The sequence below is a fragment of the Pinus tabuliformis genome, chromosome 9 (assembly GCF_031772625.1).
Source record: "Pinus tabuliformis cultivar Carrire ecotype Pingquan chromosome 9, CPIR1, whole genome shotgun sequence".
NCBI classification, from domain to species: domain Eukaryota; kingdom Viridiplantae; phylum Streptophyta; class Pinopsida; order Pinales; family Pinaceae; genus Pinus; species Pinus tabuliformis.
This window is the reverse complement of record NC_142307.1, coordinates 23,369,735-23,390,153: the sequence shown is the minus strand read 5'-3', so window position 1 is coordinate 23,390,153 and position 20,419 is coordinate 23,369,735.

Here is a 20,419-nt window from a genome sequence, read left to right as displayed (position 1 = left end):
AGACAAATGCCTCAGATTATGTTATTGGTGCAATCCTCACTTAGAAAGGGCAGCTAATGGCCTATCACAGTGAGACTCTCTAATATTGTTCATAGATATCCCACCTATGATAAGGAGATGTACTCTATTGTGCAAACCTGATGGAAATGGAAGCATTATATTATGGCGAAGGAGATGATCATTCACACAAATCACTGCCCTCTTCAATTTATGTAGACATAGGGGAAGTTTGAGAATGATTGCCATCAGAAATGGTCTACATACCTACAAAAATTTCATCTAAACATAAAGTAAAAGAAGGGAAGCTTCAATCATGTCGCAAATTGGCTCAACCGACCCTCGATTTTGGAACTGAGTACAGTTCTCAACTCTTGCAGGCACGAGACCTCTGGATGGACACAACTATATGAAATTGACTTGAAGTTTGCTGACACCTACAAAATGTTGATGGATGGAGAGCCAATTGTATACTTTAACTTTCAGGATGGACTATTGTGCTATATGGGACATATTTGTGTTCCTTTAAGCGAGTGTGCCAAGATGATCTGGGAGGCACATTACAGTAGGGTCACATGACACTTTGGTGTCGAGAAATGAGTTGGAGTATTGCAGGAATATTTTTATTGGACAAAAGTTTGAAAGTATTTTGGAAAATATATCAGACCTTGCACTGCCTATGCCATCGCCAAGCCAACCATTAAGAAGAAAGTCGTGTACACTCCTCTTCCTACTCCTATTCGACCATGGGAATCCATCTCTTAGACTACATGTCTAGCCTCCCTTCTACCAAGCATGGTAATGACTGTGTATTTGTGGTCGTTGTTACATTCTCTAATATGGCTATATTGATGGCTTGTAAGTAAAGCATCACAACAGAAGACACTGCCAAACTCTTCTTTGAATGAGTGTGGGCTCATTTTGGGATTCCACAAACCATTATATCAGATCAGGATAGCAGGCTCCTAAGCACATTATGGGTGAGCCTCTGGTCATTATTGGACACTAATCTCACCATGTCAATTGCATTTCATCTGCATATTTATGGCAAGACAAAGGTTGTCAATAGGATGATAGTGCACATACTATGCATGTACAACTCCAAGCATCCACGAACATGGAATGAAAGTTTTCCCTATGTGCAACACAACTATAACAGAGGTCTCCATAGATGGATTGACCACAATCGATTCAAGTGGGCATGCGATTCTGACCATCTTGTCCAATTGATGTCGCAATGCCTCTTGCGGCTACACAAGCAGAATCTGCACAAGTTCAATCTGAAGCTGATAAAGCCACCAGATTTATTGAATGCATCCAACACATCCACCAACAAGTCCATGATATCATTGATAAGTCCAATTCCAAGTACAAACAACGTCATGATTAGCATTGGGTGCCACATAAGTTTTCAGTGGGCGAAAATATTTGGTTACATTTGTAGAAGGAATGCCTTGCTAGAGCCCGTTGGAAGCTTCAACCACTTCGATATGGAAATTACACCATCACCAAGGTTGTGGGGGACAATGATTTTGATCTCAGAATTCCCCCATTCCTTGGTCTGCACCCAATGTTCAATGTGGACCACCTTTGGCCATACTTTCCACCATTGTTGGACACATCAAACACTATTGAGCAGTTGACACCGACATATTTCAACCCAAATTGCATTGAACAAGCCACGACTAACTGGATCATGGACACACAGATTAAGCACACTTGCTAAAAGAGGATCCAATTGTATTAGGTTGTAAAAGCTGGCTAGCTCCTGCACCAAGGCAAGGGGCTCACTAGGGACCAAGTTCAACAAAAGTTTCCCATCTCATGGAGGCAATCAACACAATGGGGACCATTGCTTCCTATGGGGGGAGGACTGATCCATGTGGATGTTGGTGGCCCCAACATTGTTTCCTTTTATTTTCCTTAATTCTAGCACAATTTTCTATTTTTGGCAGTTTCTCGGGTCCTAAACTTCCAAAGTCATTTTGAAGTCCTAGAAGGTGATTTTTTGGGAAAATAGAGAAACTAGAAAAGCTTCGAAATATGTTTCACATAGTTTTTTCTACTTGCTCTTGGAGATCTCGAAAATGAGGTATTATGATATCGAAACAGAGATTGTATGCCAAAGTTATGACCCCTAGAAGTTGGCGGTCCAACTTATCCCAATGGGGCCCAAAACTGTTGGCACTTCATCTCCTAGGGTTAGGGTTTCACACTTATTATTTATGATAAAAATGCCTCTTAGCCTCATTGGAACATAGTTCAGAAGGCATGTGACTGTCACATGTCTTCTTAGAGATAAGCTACGATCGCCTGAGCTAGTCTATTTTATTCTGCATGTAAACAATTTTCAGTACTTTTTATTAGTTAATTGAAATTTTGTCCTTTCGTTGTATCTCTGTGTTTTGTTTAAATCTGTATTTCATTTTGTTCCTTCATAAATCCATATCATTTATAGTTATTTTATTGACATTGTTCCTCTAGATTCATAGTTTGGCTTGTTTATGGAAGAGTTTTGTGTTTCTATCTCTCGCCTTTAGCCATATAATCTTAGAATTAGGCCACCATATTTCCTCCTCATTTCTTAATTTAGTTTGTAATTTTCCAACAAAAAAAATCCATTCGTAGACTTTGGGTGACTATTTGTTGTTCCAATTTTTCTCAAGTTTTTTTTTTGGAACAAGAAAATATGGAGAATCGGTAACTTCAAAATATTAATTGCCACTATTACATTAGTCACAACTATTTCATAAATGTCACAAACAGTCCAATTACAACATGTCTCTGGAGACTTGAACCCACACAGTTGGGGAAACAAATTATTCACCAAAGAGCTCGAGCGAAGAACATTTGACTCATGCAAAGGAGGACTTGGGGGTGGGCTTTGATCCACTTATATGTGCATGAGTCGCAAAATTATATAGTCTCTCTAGGTGCAACCACATGTTCAACCACTACCTCAAGGTTCTCCCACGGATCTAGGGAAGCCCTCCTGGGAATTGAACCTTGTGAAAATTTGGAATCTCGAATCTCTACTGCATCAACTGATTACTTTTCTCCTATTTGTTAATTACTGAAGCAAATTATTTGGTGTTTCCTAAAGTAAACACTGAAACAAATACACTGTGGCCTACAGTTTAAATTATAAGCAGAAACAAGAAACTGAACAGGAAATAAATAAAACACATCTACATAGTTATTTTTTGACAAATGTCCCCAGAAAAACACAATGCTGTAAAACCGATGCAACAACTGAGGGTTTATTATTAAGCAATAGTAATTTTTGAATACAATATCTGGATGGCTTTTCGACAATCTAGTTACAGAGAATGTCATTGACAGAAAGATAAGTGAGGTTACCTCACACTATCACTAGAAATTATGGCTGATCCAACCACTAAATGAGCTACTCTTGGCTGCCTCTATGCTTCCTTTGCATAGTCACTGCATCATCCCAACTACAAATCCTTTGGAGACAACATCACCCCTTTAGCTGATCCATCTGCTACTAAGGAAATTCAATTTTCACCTCCCGGTCTCACACCCCAGCTTCCAGCTTCTGCAATCGATTCCTTCAGCTGATTTTCAGATTCCCTCTTGGCTTCTACACTGCCTTTGTGTGGCCCTGCGTCAACCTCTCTAGCTCTGCGTTGCCACTGCTAGATCTCTCTCTGCCTTCTTTGTTGAGTATTCTCCGATAAGGAAATATCTCCCTTCGGATACTATCCCTGCCCCGCTCAGCAAAAGATCACTATCGAAAATCTCTCTCGTAGCTGCTCTGCTTCAGGAAATCGAACTTCTGATCTCCCATGTGCGTGTTCTCCAAGTGCCTGTCAAGCCTCCTCTTATATCTTTTTGTTAGACAACCAACAACCCAAATTAACTTCTAATTGATGGCTTAGATCATTTTGGCTTGATCCTCGTCTTCCTCTAGAAGTTACACCCACTGTTTAGATTAATACCCATTAATTATTTTAATTTCCTAAGTTTAGACTTAGGGTCCCATTAAAAATAATTGATTATTTTAATAAAACTGTCTCTAGGTGGTGTAGGTTTTAACCCCGTACAAAAATTACCTGCATACGAATTCTAAAACAGAGAAAATAAATAATGTGAGAGAAAAACACATAAAACACATATACACAGATATTTTCCCCCGGATCCCGAAACCGGGACTACCAACTTGATTTTTCATTATGTTCCTTTCAATGTTATAATACATATTTATACATGCCGAAGCATCCAATACCATGGACCGAAAACCATTGCGTCCAAAAAACATGTGCAAAAATCATGCACAAAACCATAGGTGGGTCCGCCCAACCTAACATTGGGTTAAAAACCAAAATTTTCCAGGGCGCTGCCCTGGACCCCATAAAGTGGGGTTACAGGTGCCCCTCAAACCCCGTGTTAACTACGTGGAAAGAATATAGCACAACCCAACATTCTCCCACTTGTTGTTTTCTTTCCATAGGGGGCCACAAGAGAGCTTAGTCATTTTTCCAGCCCTGAAATGCCCATTGTCTCTCTACACCAAGAGAACTTCTCAGAGCTCACAAATTTTGTCAATGCATTTGCAGTATTCTTCAAAGTGTCCACCTTTACCAGCAACACCTTTTTGTCTTCTATCATGTCCCTCACAAAGTGATACTGAACATCAATGTGCTTTGTCTTTGAATGATATGCGGGGTTCTTTGCCAAGAAAATTGCACTTTGGCTATCACAACCTATCCTTATAGCTTCCTGTACTAACCCCATACTTGAACACAATCTCTGCAACCAAACTGCTTCCTTGCTTGCATGAGTTGCTGCCATGTATTCTGCCTCTGTAGTTGACAACGCAACTACAGATTGTTTCTTACTCATCCAACTGACTGCACCTCCAAATAGGTTAAACACATACCCACTTGTAGATCTTCTCTGATCCAGATCTCCAGCCCAGTCTGCATCAACAAAGCCATGAATATCCAACACTCTGTCCAATCCTGGTCTTCCTTGGTAGCACAAACAATAATCACTAGTGCCATACAAATACCTGAAAACCCGCTTCACTGCTGTCCAATGCTCTTGTTACACAACAATTTGTCACCGTTTGTCACCGTCCCTATTACCTCTCACCCGCACATTGGAGGACTCATTCCGGGACCTGTGAGAAGTGACATGACCTGAAACCACTTGCATCATATTCCTCTAAGTATGAGCTTCATATGCCCTGAAGACATCTCCTGCAAAATACCCATGAAAACAACTCTTTTTGCATTAGCGCGGGTCCACAGTTCACTGCCCGCGCCAATGAGGGAAATCCTCTAAAAAGGGCGCGCCATTGGCGCTCTATCCCAGAGTCGCACTCGCGCCAACCGAATTGAGTAAAGTTTTTAACCAACAAGCTCCCGAAGGTTCTCTTCAACCCATTCACCAACTGAATCTATGTTGAGCTAGGATGGTTTGGCTTCGAATCTCCATAGAAGGGAAAGTGGTTTGCCACCTTTCATGGAAGTTTCCAAGTGATAAAGCCAATCCCATGAATAATGTGGTTGATCCTATCTCTTTCTTCTCTATCTATAAAAGCTTGCCTCTATGCCTTGAGCAAGCTAGTCATAGTTACAATAGTTCCAGTTCTAGCATAGTGATAGAGAGTTTGAAGCTGCAAGAGCCTTCTTTGCACCCATAAGGCCAAATCTAAGTAAGGAGATTCTTGTCACCCAAAGAGAGAGAGGCTTGTTCCTCATCCCAACAAGCTTTGCAAGACTTGTGTAGCTGACTACCCAGCCAAAGGAGGATTTGACGTCAGAACAATGGTTGTATTCTTCTTTGTTATTTATTAATAATAGATGACTATCATTATGGTTCCACTCTCATTGTCTTATGTTTGATGTTGAGTTATATCTTTTCTGATTGATATATAATTGCATCTACTAGATTTTATGCTTGTTTTCATGTTGTTCTTTGCATGTGCAGGTGTCCAATCACGGAGATCGTGGGGATCGTGACCGCCCGAAGCAAAGGAACGAGGGCGATATCTCTTCTACGAACACTAGCATTGGAATCCAAGTAGGTTCTCACCACCCACTTCTTATTTGCAATTAGGAACTTGCGTGATAGCATTGTTTGATTGTTGCTAGACCCGGTCTGGGCTAGTAGGGATCGTCTCTGTCCGCAGAGAGGATTTGCCTCCACAACAGCTCCTTCCCTGGTTTTGACATAAACCTGCTCAATACTCTCACTACATGTGCAATGTCTGGTCTAGTACAGACCATTGCATACATTAGGCTATCGGCTACACTTGCATATGGAACATGGGACATGTCCTCTTCCTTTTCTTGTGTTTTGGGATACTGTTCAACAGATAACCTCACACCTACAGGAATAGGAACCTTCACCGGTTTACTATCCTGCATATTAAACCTCTGCAATATTGTCTCGACATACTTCCTCTGGTTTAACCTGAGCTTCCTCTTTGCCTGATCTCTTTTAATTTCCATGCCCAAAATATAGTTTGCAGCACTAAGATCTTTCATGTAGAATTTGGAGGACAATTGGGTCTTCAAATCCTGGATAACTTCTTTGTCATTTCCAACCAACAACATATCATCCACATACAAGACCAGATAAATAACACGGTCACCAATTAATTTAAAATACACACAGTGATCTGCTTTGCTTCTGGTGAAGCCAAGTCCCCTTATAAATGTATCAAATTTCTGATACCACATCCTTGGTGACTGTTTTAACCCATATAGAGACTTCTTTAACTTACATACTAGTTCTTTCTTGCTCTTCACCACAAAGCCTTCAGGTTGCTTCATGTAGATCTCCTCTTCCAAATCCTCGTGAAGAAATGCTGTCTTCAGATCCATCTGTTCTACCTCAAAATCAAAAGCAGCAGCAACAGATAAAAGTAATCTAATAGAAGTTACCTTGGCAACAGGAGAAAAAATATCACCAAAATCAATTCCCGGCACCTCGGAATAACCTTTTGCTACCAACCGAGCTTTGTATTTCTCCACTTTTCCTTCTGCATTTGTCTTCTTTTTGAACACCCATTCGCTGCCAATGGGTTTCCTTCCAGCCGACAACTCCACCAGATCCCAAGCCTCATTTTTGTGCAAAGATGACATTTCATCAACCATGGTCTCTTTCCAGAGTCTTCCATCCTCTGAATCCACTGCTTCCTTCACAGTTCTGGGATCATCATCAGTAACAGACAAAGCAAAATTTGAACAGAAAGTAGATGGACTATACCTTTCTGGCTTCCTTCTTTCTCGAACTGATCAACTCATAGCCAGAGTTTATAGCTCTTCATCTTCTGATTCCTCCTCTGCTGTAGAGTTTGATTCTTCCTCCTTTAGCTCAAACTCTATCTTCTCAGGTTCCTTTGGTTGGAATTCATGTTTAATAACATCTCTCACCTCTCTAAACATCACATCTCAGCTGTACATAACCTTCCTTGTTACTTGGTTCCAACGCTTATAACCCTTTAAACCATCCTTATACCCAATAAAGATGCACTTTTTAGATTTACTATCCAACTTTGTTCTTTTCTCCTTTAGAACATGTACATATGCATCACATCCAAATACCCTTAGATGTGAAAGAGAGGGTTTCTTACCAGTCCATACCTCTTGTGGAGTCTTATCCTCCAACACTGATGAAGGTGACTTGTTGACTAGGTAACATGCAGTATCCACTGCCTCTGCCCAGAATTCCTGTCCTAACCCGGCACCACTGAGCATGCTTCTTGCCCTTTCCATCAATGTCTTGTTCATTCTTTCTACAACTCCATTTTGATGAGGTGTATATGGAGTAGTCTTCTGCCGTGCTATACCACACTTCTTGCAGAATTCTTCAAATCCCTTACTGCAAAACTCTCCACCATTATCCGTCCTCAGCACCTTTATCCTCTTCTCTGTCTGGTTTTCCCCTAGAGCTTTAAATTCTTTAAACCTATCAAAGACTTCAGATTTCTTGTTAAGGAAATATATCCATGTATTCCTTGAGAAGTCATCTATAAATGATACATAGCACACCGACTTACCTAGTGAAGGAACCTTCATAGGTCCAAACACATCACTGTGCACAAGCTCTAATATATGTTTCGCCCTCTTACCACGAGAGGGGAAACTCACCCGATTCTGCTTCCCGTATACACAATTTTCACAGAAATCAAAATTTAGAGAGCTATTACTCATACCTTCTACCATACCTTTACCATGAAGTATTCGAAGGCCCTTCTCTCCAATATGTCCAAGCCTTTGATGCCACATCATGGTCTTTTCTCGAGAGACCACTAGATTTTCTACTCCACTTTCAGGAACCACAGAACTGTTGCACCCATCAACAACAGTGCTACCTTGCAGCTTGTACAGAGTTCCAATCCGAACTCCCCACATCAATATTAGTGCTCTCCAAACCATCTTGCAGGTATCCTTCTCGAACACTGTTTTTACACCTGCATCATCCAGCTTACTAATAGAAATCAGATTTTTGGCTAATGCAGGAATATGCAGAACACCCAAAAGTGTTCTAACCCTTCCACCTTGCACATTCAACTTTACTTTTCCACAACCAATGATTCTAGCCTTCCTGTCATCCCCCAAGAATATATCACCACCATCATATTTCTCATCCTCACAGAACCACTCTCTATGGGGAGTGAAGTGAAAGGATGCACCCGAGTCAATCAACCATGCTTCATGATTTACATGTGTACTTGAAGAAGCCAAGTATACATCCCCACCTTCATCTGATGTGGTTTTCACCTTTACAGAAGGAACCTCATCAGATCCCTTTCCTTTGTCAGGAGCTTTAGATTTACAGTCCCTTTTGAAGTGGCCTTCCTTTCCGCATTTCCAGCACACCACCTTTACAGGTTTTCCTGGAGATTTAGATCTCCCACTCGTTGACTTATTTTTGTTTCAGTTTTGGGACCATCCTCATACAGACAAGGCATCACCATTTTGGCTCTACATATTTTTCCGTCTCATATCCTCCGTCAGCAAGGGTGAGACTATTTCATCAAACTGTAAGGCAGTTGCATTGCTACTTATTGCAATAGCCAGACTATCCCACGAATCTGGTAGAGAACACAACAAACTGATGCAATTATCTTCATATGAAATTTTAATATCAATAAATGCTAACTGACTTACCACAGTATTAAATGTGTTCATATGCTCTGTCACCGAGTCTCCATCTTTCATCCTCAAGTTATACAACTTTTTTTGCAGGAACAGTTTATTCACCAGAGACTTAGATTGGTACAATGTCCCTAACTTGTCCCACAAAGCCTTTGATGTAGCTTCCCCTGATACATTCAACAATACTGAATCTAAGACACACAATCGTATTGTGCTCTTTGCCTTCCGATCCAACTTCTTCCATTCTTCATCGGACACTCCCATTGGTTTAGTACTCGGATCTACCGCGATCCACTAATCTTTATCCACCAACAAATCCTCCATCTTGAGTTTCCACAACTCAAAACTCTGACCATTAAATTTCTCGATCTCTATCTTTCCACTACTCGCCATCTTCTTTCACCACTAGAATCGATCTCACAGATCTCCCATTGAACAGGGTCTACCACAGGCCCGAGCGAAACCCCTCAGCAACAAAGGCATCCCCTTGAAGCCAAATCAGCTCTGATACCAAATGTAGGTTTTAACCCCGTACATAAATTACCTGCATACGAATTCTAAAACACTGAAAATAAATAATGCGAGAGAAGAACACATAAAACACATATACACAGATATTTTCCCCTGGATCCCAAAATCGGGACTACCAGCTTGATTTTTCATTATGTTCCTTTGAATGTTATAATACATATTTATACATGGCAAAGCATCCAATAACATGGACTGAAAACCATCGTGTCCAAAAAACATGTGCGAAAATCATGCACAAAACCATAGGTGGGTCCTCCCAACCTAACATAGGGTCCAAAACCAAAATTTTCTGGGGCATTGCCCCGGACCCCATAAAGTGGGGTTACAGGTGCCCCTCAAACCCCTTGTTAACTACGTGGAAAGAATATAACACAACCCAAGAGGTGGAATTTCCCAAAACGGTTTCTAGGTATTTGAGAATGCATGTGTCTAAGCCTCCTTGCAAATTTTGAGACTTAGAGCACATATGATGCTACCAGAAATCAACAAGCCTTTCCCAATGGTGAAAAAATCCTTGCTTTGCACCATTGGATCCAACCCCTTTGGGATTTCTTGAGTTTCTTTTAACTATAGCTTCAAGGTGAGAATATGATCCTTTCATTTTATTTGATCATCTTTAACCTAGATTTTAATCACTTTTAAAACTTTTCTACAATTTTCTCTCAGATGTATGCCAATGACTCATTTACCCATTGATTCCATGCATTTGAGACAAGTTCAAATATTTTAGGATTCTGTGTGTAGATGGTGTTATATTAGAATGGAAGAGGTCCATAATTCTATGGAGAGGATAGTGTAAGAGATATTAGTCTATGATTATAGCTTGACCAAGGGAGGATTTAAGATAGATTTGTCAAGTTCTATTCTAGTAAGGAGCCATGAACAAGGAATGTATCAGACCTAGTCATAGTATGTCAAAGTACTAAATGTCTGTTGGACTAGGTGAATTTTCATTTTATCAACTTAAGATTAATTGGGTTAAGGGATGAGATAAGGTCTCCTTGTTTTCTTATAAAGGGATCCCTTGCTAAGAAGTCCCCCTTTTCCCCAAGCCATCAATGCGGTGTTGAAGCCTTTTACATAAATAATATTGTGTTCCCAAATTGTATATTTCAAACTTGATAGAGATTTCAAACATGTAAATTTACATGTTGAAAAAATTGATAATCTTACTTGACGGGTTATGAAGTAATCTTACAACAATCCATTATGCTAATGATAGTTCCTGGATGAATTGGAAGTGGGATGATTACCATATGCATAATCCTCCTAATGATCCTCTTGAACTAATACTTTTTTCCATACTATTTTGCAAACTATATTTCTTTTATGGAGGATTACTTTTCCTGTAGTTTAGTCTCTTGTAGCATAATAATTTGAGGATTATATGCTTTAATTAGGTTCCTTACCGATTTCCATTTTTCATCATTCCCCAAATCTTTGCAATTATAAGAGATAACTTTCATCATCTATTATTTGTTTTAGAAGCTCCTCACATATGAGGAACTAAACTACCTTTAGGTTTCTAATGTTTTTGTTATAGCATCCTTTTATAGAATGTTGGGTGCCCATTCCTTTATCCCAAGTTTCTTGTTCTTCCTTCTATTCCTTATTGTATTTTCCTCCCAATTTATTTATGGAGTTCCTTATTTTTCGATCTATAGTTTCCTCGTCCTCTAGTTTATCTTCTACTATATAAACCTCTAGAAGTACTAGGGCAATACCAGATTTAGGGGCCCCTATGATTTTTGGAGACTGTAAGAATTACTTCTTGAGTAAGGGAATGGTGGTTTTTTTTGGATGAAAGGGGTTATCTTTTGATGGAGGCATTCCTTCCTATATTTATACCTCATTATCTCTTGGATTGTTGGTTTCTAGGGCCTCTAATTGAGACATGACTTCATATATATTGATGTGTGAGGAGGAAGGAATTTCCTTTCTAGAGGGAAAAGGATTTTTTAATGGTTGTTTATGTCGGGGGTGTTGGTAGTCAAGGGGTTGGAGAGGAGGAAATGGAGGTTTTTTGAGGGGGTATTATCTTGTCTTGCTTGTCTCCTTTTGGGTTGTGCCATTGTTCTCTCTAATCAACTTGTTTCTCCTTTGTGGGAACTTTTGGGAAATTGATAGAAAAAATGGCCATATTCATGACACGTTTTACATTTTAATGGAATCTTATTTCAATCCAATTGTTTAATAAAAGTCTATTTGCCTAGGTTTAGTTGAGTGGCTTCTGGTAGCCCTTTTTCCAAGTCCACTTCTACACATATTTTGGAACATGCAACCATTCCGTCTTTGGGTTTAACTTGATATATTTCCCCAATTCATTTTTCATATGTTTGAAGGTGTCCTCATTCCAACAATGAAGTGGGGAAATGTAGAAGCTTGACCCAAACCAAGACTACTGAGGGTATATAATTTTTAGGATTGAAGTTAGGGTTCCATCCATTCAAATATAATCTTTGTGCTCCCATGAAGTATGGGATGCTTATGAAAATTAAGTCCCTATATTCTTTTCCTTCAAATACGAATGTGAAAAATCCTTTTCCATACAAAGATAATGAAAGCTTACCTGTTATCAACGACCACTAAGGATGATTCCATTCGAGGATAAGGCTAGATGCACATGAATTGTCCAATGATCCCTCACTCTGCAAAACAAAGTGTCATGATGTAAGATTGTGAAGGAATTGGAACTTAAGGAATCTCCTACAAACATTTTACGAACATGGATAATTGTCCAATGAGTCCTCACTCTGCAAAATAGAGTGCCATGTTGCGATATTGTTAAGGATTTGTAACTTTAGGAATCTCTTCCAGACATTTTACAAACATGTATGTGTGTGTGTGTGAATAACTAAGGTGAGGACTTGAATGTAGCTATGTCCAGGGGGAGAGGAGGAGGAGGTAGGTCTATTTTTAAGGAGTGACTCATATTCAGAAGCTAAGTAGGCCAAGCGTTAGGGTTTCATGCAAAAAGAGCCATAAATAATACGAATTTTCAGAAAATCCAAGAAAGAACCTATTCTCCTTCTCATGAATCTATAACAAGTTGTTATATGTCATTCTTAGATGTCATTTTTATTTTTTGTGTCAATAAATGGAGAGGTATCCATTTTATTTTGACTAGGGATAGGAGTGCATCTATGCACTCTTACATTTCTTTAAATAGTTGAAGATTTACGTGAGACAATTAAAGAGGCAAAAAGGAATGGTAGTGTTGCAGGGATATTTATTAGAGCATCGTGCAACACCAAACATTTGTTTTTCATAGACGATGTTAGCGCTTGAGATTTCACCCTAGGCTGAGGAAGGTAAACCTTCAAGGCTACGTCAAACCATTTCACCTCGTAGCTAGCCCTACGAGGTATGAGAAGGCTCTCTCGGGTCAGATTTGATAGATCTTTCAATATGATTAGGCTGACCAATTAAGAATAAAGATTTTAGGCTAGTAAATTGATAGGGTGGTTGATTTAATGATTTTTGGGGTTTTTGGTGGCAATTGGAGGGAGTGCAATTCAGGGTGCGGGGATTGGGCTCAGTTTTTGCAGGGGGTTCTTTGGGGCAAGGTAGGAACTTGTGCTGATGCCTTTGGCTTGGATGAGTGATCAGGGAAGAAAGAGAGGAGGTTAAAGAGGGCAAACAAGGACTTTGAATCCTCTTTAAACAGTGGAAAACATAGATATTGAACAGAATTAAAAGCTGAGCATGGCATGCATGAATTCAAACTTTATCACTTCATCTTGTTCAAATAGCAGCAAAGAAAGAGAGATGTAACACATAAACAAACTTACAGTAACAATTAGAAGACACACCATCAACACAATGATCCACAAGAATCCACAATGAAATCTGCAAAACCCTGGCTTTCCTTTCCTTAAATTTGCAGAAATAGATGTACAATACACAATAATGTTTCTCCCACAAGAGTCCAACCATGAAAATGAGAAGGAGAGAGCATAATATAGACCATCTAGACCATCTAACTCCTTTCCCCACCTCTAGGGGTCGAGCTCAGCTTCCTAGGAGCAGTTTGAACTAATTCTAAACTAAGAACTAGAAAATAGGTAGCCAAACAACTTGCCTCTATTACTTAGCTAACTCATCCATGCATTAATTTTTCACTTTTTACATCATGGAAGCTTCTAGAAGGGTAAAGAGAGATAAAGTCTATCAAAGTGCCATGAAAATATTACATTTATCCATCATCTACAAGTAAAAATGGTCAACCATAGTCAAAACAGTGTTTTTTGACAAAAAAGGTCAATTCTGGTAAAGCTGGCTCGAATGGTCGCGCCCCTGTTCAAATGGTTGCGCCCCTTTGCAGCTACTTTTGAGTGGGTTACACTGATCCAAATTAGGTGCAAGATGGCTCATTGGAAAGCTTGGTCTGTCTACATTCCATCCCAAGTGGAATTTCTAAATTTGGAGTTGTTTTGCCCCCTCAAAAACCATTTCTCCCAAGGTCACTTTCTGCAACTCAAAAAGTGGGCAGAAAGTCATTTTTTTTGATGTATTTTGAGCTTTTGGAGGCTCAAATCTCAAAATCAGGCTTCTCCCAAGTATTGGTAATTTTTCTCTTTGCATGCCCTTTCCAAAAATGCCAAGTTTTCAAAATTCCGAGCAGTCCTCCAAAATGGTCTCAGCCGGGGTGAGACCATTCCACGGGAAAAACCTGTAAATTGCACAAAAAATTCACAAATGACAAAATTTTCTCCAAATTTCTTGAAATTTGGGCTGGGAGTCCCAAATTAAGTACCATGCTCAGTCAAAGAGTCTTTGGCCAAATTTTGGAGTGGATCGGGCGTTTTCCTTCGTTTTTGTGCTTTGGCCAACCGTCCTTGGAGCACCTTCGTTCTCGCCGGTACTTTTGACATTTCTCTCAAACCATGACACCTGTGTAAAAAGTGAAAGAGGTTTTTCTTCCTTGGCATGTTTTGGACACAAACCTCTCTCAGTTTTGAAAAATTCATCTTTGATTGCTCAGAAACAGCTTTTGAGTGCAACTTGTCCCGATGTGTGAAACAAGGAATTTTGTCGAAATGGAGCGAAATGAAGGGGATAGAGGGCTTCTAAATTCTTGGGGAAATTTTTGGAAGTAGGGAGGGATGTTAGGAAGCAGGAGAAAGTGGAATCTCAGAGATTGAGTGAGGGCAAGGGGTCAAAAAGAGCAAAACACAGGCCCAACCTAGAAAATTGCCAGGTTGTAGCTAGAAACTAGGGTTTGTACAAAAATGAGGAATTTGGCGGATCTAAGGGATGGGAAGTGTTTTTTAAGGTACTTTAAGGATAGGGGAAGGTGTATGAACATCAGGAAACAAGTTTTGCCGATGATTTGTCCGCCCAAGAGAAACTGCCTTCAAAACCCTAAGAGAGGGAAATGACCTTGCCTGGGCGCAACTGAAGCATGAACAAGGTATCAAATGACCCATTAGACACTGACATGATAATGACAACCCTATGAATGATGATACACTCAGCTGAATGATGACATGGACTGACATTTGGGCAAACCCTAGACCTAATGCCTAGTGACCAAATTTTGGCTTGAAAACTCACTGAAATAACAAAATTTGACCTTGACACTTCAAAATCACTTTGTAAGAGCACATTTGATCACTGTAGGAAGGCTGGAAAGACTGACACTAACAGACGATATCTCGATTTTTTGTGAAGGAACCAAAAGGCTCGTTGAGAAGTTCAAAGGCATCATGGATTTATTATGTAAGGCTACTATAATGGCAATAAATATGTAAATATCTAGGATCATTTTATGGGGGATATCTAAGTAAGAAAAAAATATTTACTTAAATTATTCCCTTTTCAAATGATAAGATTAAAATAAGTTCTAGATTGTGGGTTTATTATTGAAGCCAAACCAATATAAAAATTATGATTGGAAATGGTTGATAGCTAAGTTGGAAAACAAATTAAACACCTAACAACACATGGCTCTCCAAAGGTTATCTTTTGTTATTGATAAAAGCAGTCTAGGAAAAGATCCTAGTTTACATGATACCACTTGCTTGTATCCTAAAAGGAGTATTAGAAACCATTAGGAGAATTTGTTACAAATTCATCTATAGAGATAAAAAGAAGAAATGTCTAGTACTATGATCTTGCTAAAAGTTGGCCCTACCAAAAGCCAACAAAGGATGGGGGGTTAAAAGCCCCTTTATATTCTTAAGGCTTTGGCTACAAAATTTGTATGGAGGATAATTCAAGGAATACATTACTTCGTTTAGGTTGTAAGAGTAGAGTATATAGCCTTTAATATAATGGAGTAATTGGTTAGACAATCACTTAAATAATCAAATAATGATTTAATAATTTGGAAAGTAGTTACCAGTGCATTTCATTTGGTTGACAATGACTAACATGGAAAATTAAGAAAGGATATAAAGTACAAAATCAACCTTAACCTACAGATAGGAAGTAAAGGTATGCATAGACTACCATTTTAGATGACATGAGAATTAATATATAAAGGGTATTATAAACTTAGATAGATTGCAAATTAGGGAGGCACTACAACTTACGACCAACATTCATTATCTTGGGAAGAACAAGGATTGGGGGAAGAAAATGAAAAAGTTATGGAATACATACATAGAGATCTTGAAACACTATAATGTCAGACTCAAAGATGAGGAGGACTAATTGACTGGTTAATGAATCGTATTGGAGCCTATGTTTAAAAAAGAAGCTACAAAGAATTAGTAAAGGAAGGAGGATAACATAATAATTTTTGTTGGTGAAAATAATTTGGAAATGAAAATGTCCTACAAAAAGCAAAATATTCATGTGGTTGATTCTATATGATATGACACCCACATGAGAAGTCCTTCAAAAAATAATTGCACTAGGCTAGGGTGGTGTAATCAATTCCATCATACATAAGAAACTATATATCATATCATCTTGGAATGTCCATCTACCAAGGAGGTACAAAAAGAGGTAGAAAGGATGGTAGGGATAGGGAACCTTTGGGAAGGTGAAAGTAGTGAAGAGAATTTTAGAAAAAAGAAGACACTCAAGATCAGAGTATTTCCACTCAACATATCTTGGGGAGTATGGCTTGCAAAAGACAAAAAAATGTTCGAAGATAAAGAGATATACCTCTTGAGTGTGTAGTTCAAACTATACATATTTTAAATTCTTACCCAAAGCTACAGGAAAAATAAATCTCTCATTCTCATTTCAAGGAGGTGATAAACAAGGGCATCCCCTAGGATTTCTATGATGGTGCGTTGCAAGGGAACCCTCCTAAAGGAGGCCCATGAGGAATTCAATACTTTTTATCAAATCATAACATCTCTTTCAGAGTTAGAATTGGCAAGAATCTAATAATTTTTGTGAAGTGGTGGCCCTAAAACTAGTCTCATGGATTTCACACAAGTTTGGTGCAAATCAACTACAATTTTTTTGTGACTCGATGCTATTTATTTGGTTGATGCAAAAATAAATTGATCTAAGGAATTTTTCATTACAACTTCTTATGGTGATGTTCTTAATTTGTCACAAAAATTTCATACATATCTTTATCTCGTATTTATAAGGACTACAACAAACTTGTACATGGAATCTCAAAAGTAGGAATTGGGTTGGAAGGTGGAACTTGGATCATATCTATAATCCAAAATGGATAATTAAAGCAATATATCTATGAACCTTGGATCTAATGTTTAAGATATTTCAATCTCTATTTTAGTTTTTCTTTTTTAAACAATAAACATTTTTAGGAGTACAATTTGAATAGATGATGTAATGTTGAGTAAAAAGTACAAATGTAATCTGTAGTGTTTTATTAAAGGAGTCATGGGCATTAGAATTTCAAGATGGGGGTGTTATACAAAATCTACGATTGCGGACATAAGTATCTTCCCTAGACCTAGTGGCCTGGTCTAGAACAACATAAATCAAAGGTTATAAAGTTATCCTTAGAGAAATTGGAAAATGGAAAGATGCTTACTTGTGATCTGTCACAAGCTCTTCTCTCCTCTTGGCTTGTAATATTTAATCGTAGCTCCGATCACTATAATTAGAACCTACACAGACAATCAACACAAGCCAAATATCTGTGACATCTACGTAGCATTATCCAATCACTCTATTCAACGGATAAACATAGCATTGAAATATATGAACACAAACAAACATAAAAAATATAGGAAAAAATATACCCTTTGTAGTAATATGAAAGGGAGAGAGTTTACAACCAAAATTGGAAGCTGATCTTGGAGAGATCCCTCCAAGTTGACTTTTCCTTCCTTGCCACAATGTACACCTCAAGATCACCCTAATGCATGAGAATGATAACTCTCCTATGATCAATGCAAAAACATAAGGGTATGATTAGTCTCCAAAATCCAACCTCTAGCTTGTGGATGGTAGTAAATATATAAGAGAGGATGATAGTTTAGGGAGCCTTATCCATTTAACAATCTAGGCTTAAGATCCACTCTTGATGGGAGGATGAGCTCAAGGGATAAGAGGTGAAATATCCAATGTAGGATGAGAGAGGATTTAAAGTTATTATCAAAGGTAAATGGTTGTAACAAATCTTGGAAGCTTCTGGAAGAGGAAGCTTCGAGATTCTTTTATTTTTCCCAAATTTCTAGAATCAGCACACCCCTAATAAGGGACAACCTACTTTGATAAGAGTAAGTTCAGAATTGAGCAACCTGTTGATGAACGTAGGTCCCTAAAGTGCTAGGGTGTGCTAGGACTTAATAACACTAGAATGAAGCATTCAAGGTCAGAAACTCAGGGATTTGGGAGAGCATGCTTAGGGATTTGTGTAAGGATGATGACAAGGTGTTCATGGATGTTTATGGATCCAGTTTGTAGGCCTATTGACTAGATGTGAAAAATGTCCTATAATAGGGGGCTTAATTGTACTATTAAATGCCATAGGCATTTGAGTATATATTTATGTTTATATTAATAAAAATACAATTTTTTTCCTTGGAAAAAATGTAGTTATTGTATATGGAATATTAATGTATGCAAGATTAAGGTATCATAATTGTTGTTATGGATGTACTAATTTTGGTAGGCACTTGATAATATTTTATCCATGTGTTGGTGCATATAAGATGTCATTTTAGAACTCCTAAATGCCTCACATTAATTATCGACCTGGGTAAGTAGTTTGTTTAAAGAGTGTACACAATATGTGCAGGAGATGGAAATCATTGTATCTACAGAAAGTAATGCTTTGAGATAACTTATTGATTTCAATACACGAGTAAACGGATCAAACCATAAACTACCAAACTTGTAACTTCAAAGAAATTAAACTATTTAGGCATTAAAACTCAATCTTAATAAAAAATCTCTAATTGCAATCACAGGCCATAAGCACATCAACCGAGTGCACTGTAGCGGTAAAAAATCTCTTTCAGTTGAATAGAAACTTCTGCATAACAGTAATACACCCGATCTAACCAATAATACTCTGGCTCTCAATTAACAAGAAATAACTCTTATCTAATAATTGAATCAATCTACGACATAAATAAATGAAACCAATCAACAATAATAAGAAATAATGCGTGGAATGCACAAACTCAACACCGATGATTTATATATCAAGTAGATCAATCGTAAAACTATAAAACAAAGTAATTAGACTTGCAGTAAAAAGGTAAAAGTATAACACAAGGAAAAATAGTGAAATCCACCAGTGACCGGGCCCAAGCCGCCAGTGATTACTGCCTAGTTACTCAAAATATCACGAGCAAACAAAAACACAAATTATATATTACTCATTAACTCCAAATGTCATTACAGTAATGATGTGTTCTTCATAATAACACTCTGTCTCTTAAAATTACAGCCAAAGTAAAAAGGCAGAAGTTGCTCTATTTTATTTGCTTTTCCCCTCTTATAGTCAAAGAGGAAAAGAGATAACTGCGATTCCTCAGGATCAGGAGATCTTGAGGAATTCGCGACCAAATGCTATTATTAGAACAATATTCCGTCCTGCGTTCCGATTCACTTCTTAATTGACCGCACAAGACATGCTCTTTTCTCCTTGTTTAGCCTTTGTTGTTCAATAGATTGAACAACAATTGTCCCATTCGCTAATATCTGCATAAAAAGAAACGAAAGTTAGTTTTGACAGCCAAATCATATCAAAAGCGGTTTCGTTCACTTTCTATCGAAATTCTATCAAAACCTTATTACATCATGGCACAAATGCATAAAAAGGAGGAAAAAGATAATGTAATCAAGGGTAAATTTATACCTATTGCACGGCCCAACATACTCCCCTGCTTACCTTGTTTCATGTCCTCATGAAAATAAGTAGTTAATATGTAATGCAGTTAAAGAGTAGGTAGGAAAGAATTCTTCCTTATACAACCTAAAACCGTGCTTTTGTATTAAATTTGCAAAGGCTATCCCTTCATGATCATCAGGTAGCTCGTAATCAGAACAGTATCCCTCAGGAGGGTACCAAATAACAGGGCTCCTAAATTGACATCCTAGCCAATGTGGTCCTTCCCTCAAGATAATATTACTGTATGTGACAAAACGGCCTGCGGCAGCTTTAAAATTCCTGTAGCCAAACGGTTCTCTGTTCTTGACACTATTGGTGGAGACTATCCATCCCATGTGCACCAGAATTTCCCTAGCTCTGTCAGAAATTACCAACACCGAGGGTTCTCGGCGAACCGATTTTCCACCCATAATGCTCGAATTCTTTCAATATTTGCTCTACAAGTTTCAAAGATTAACACAACAAAAACGCA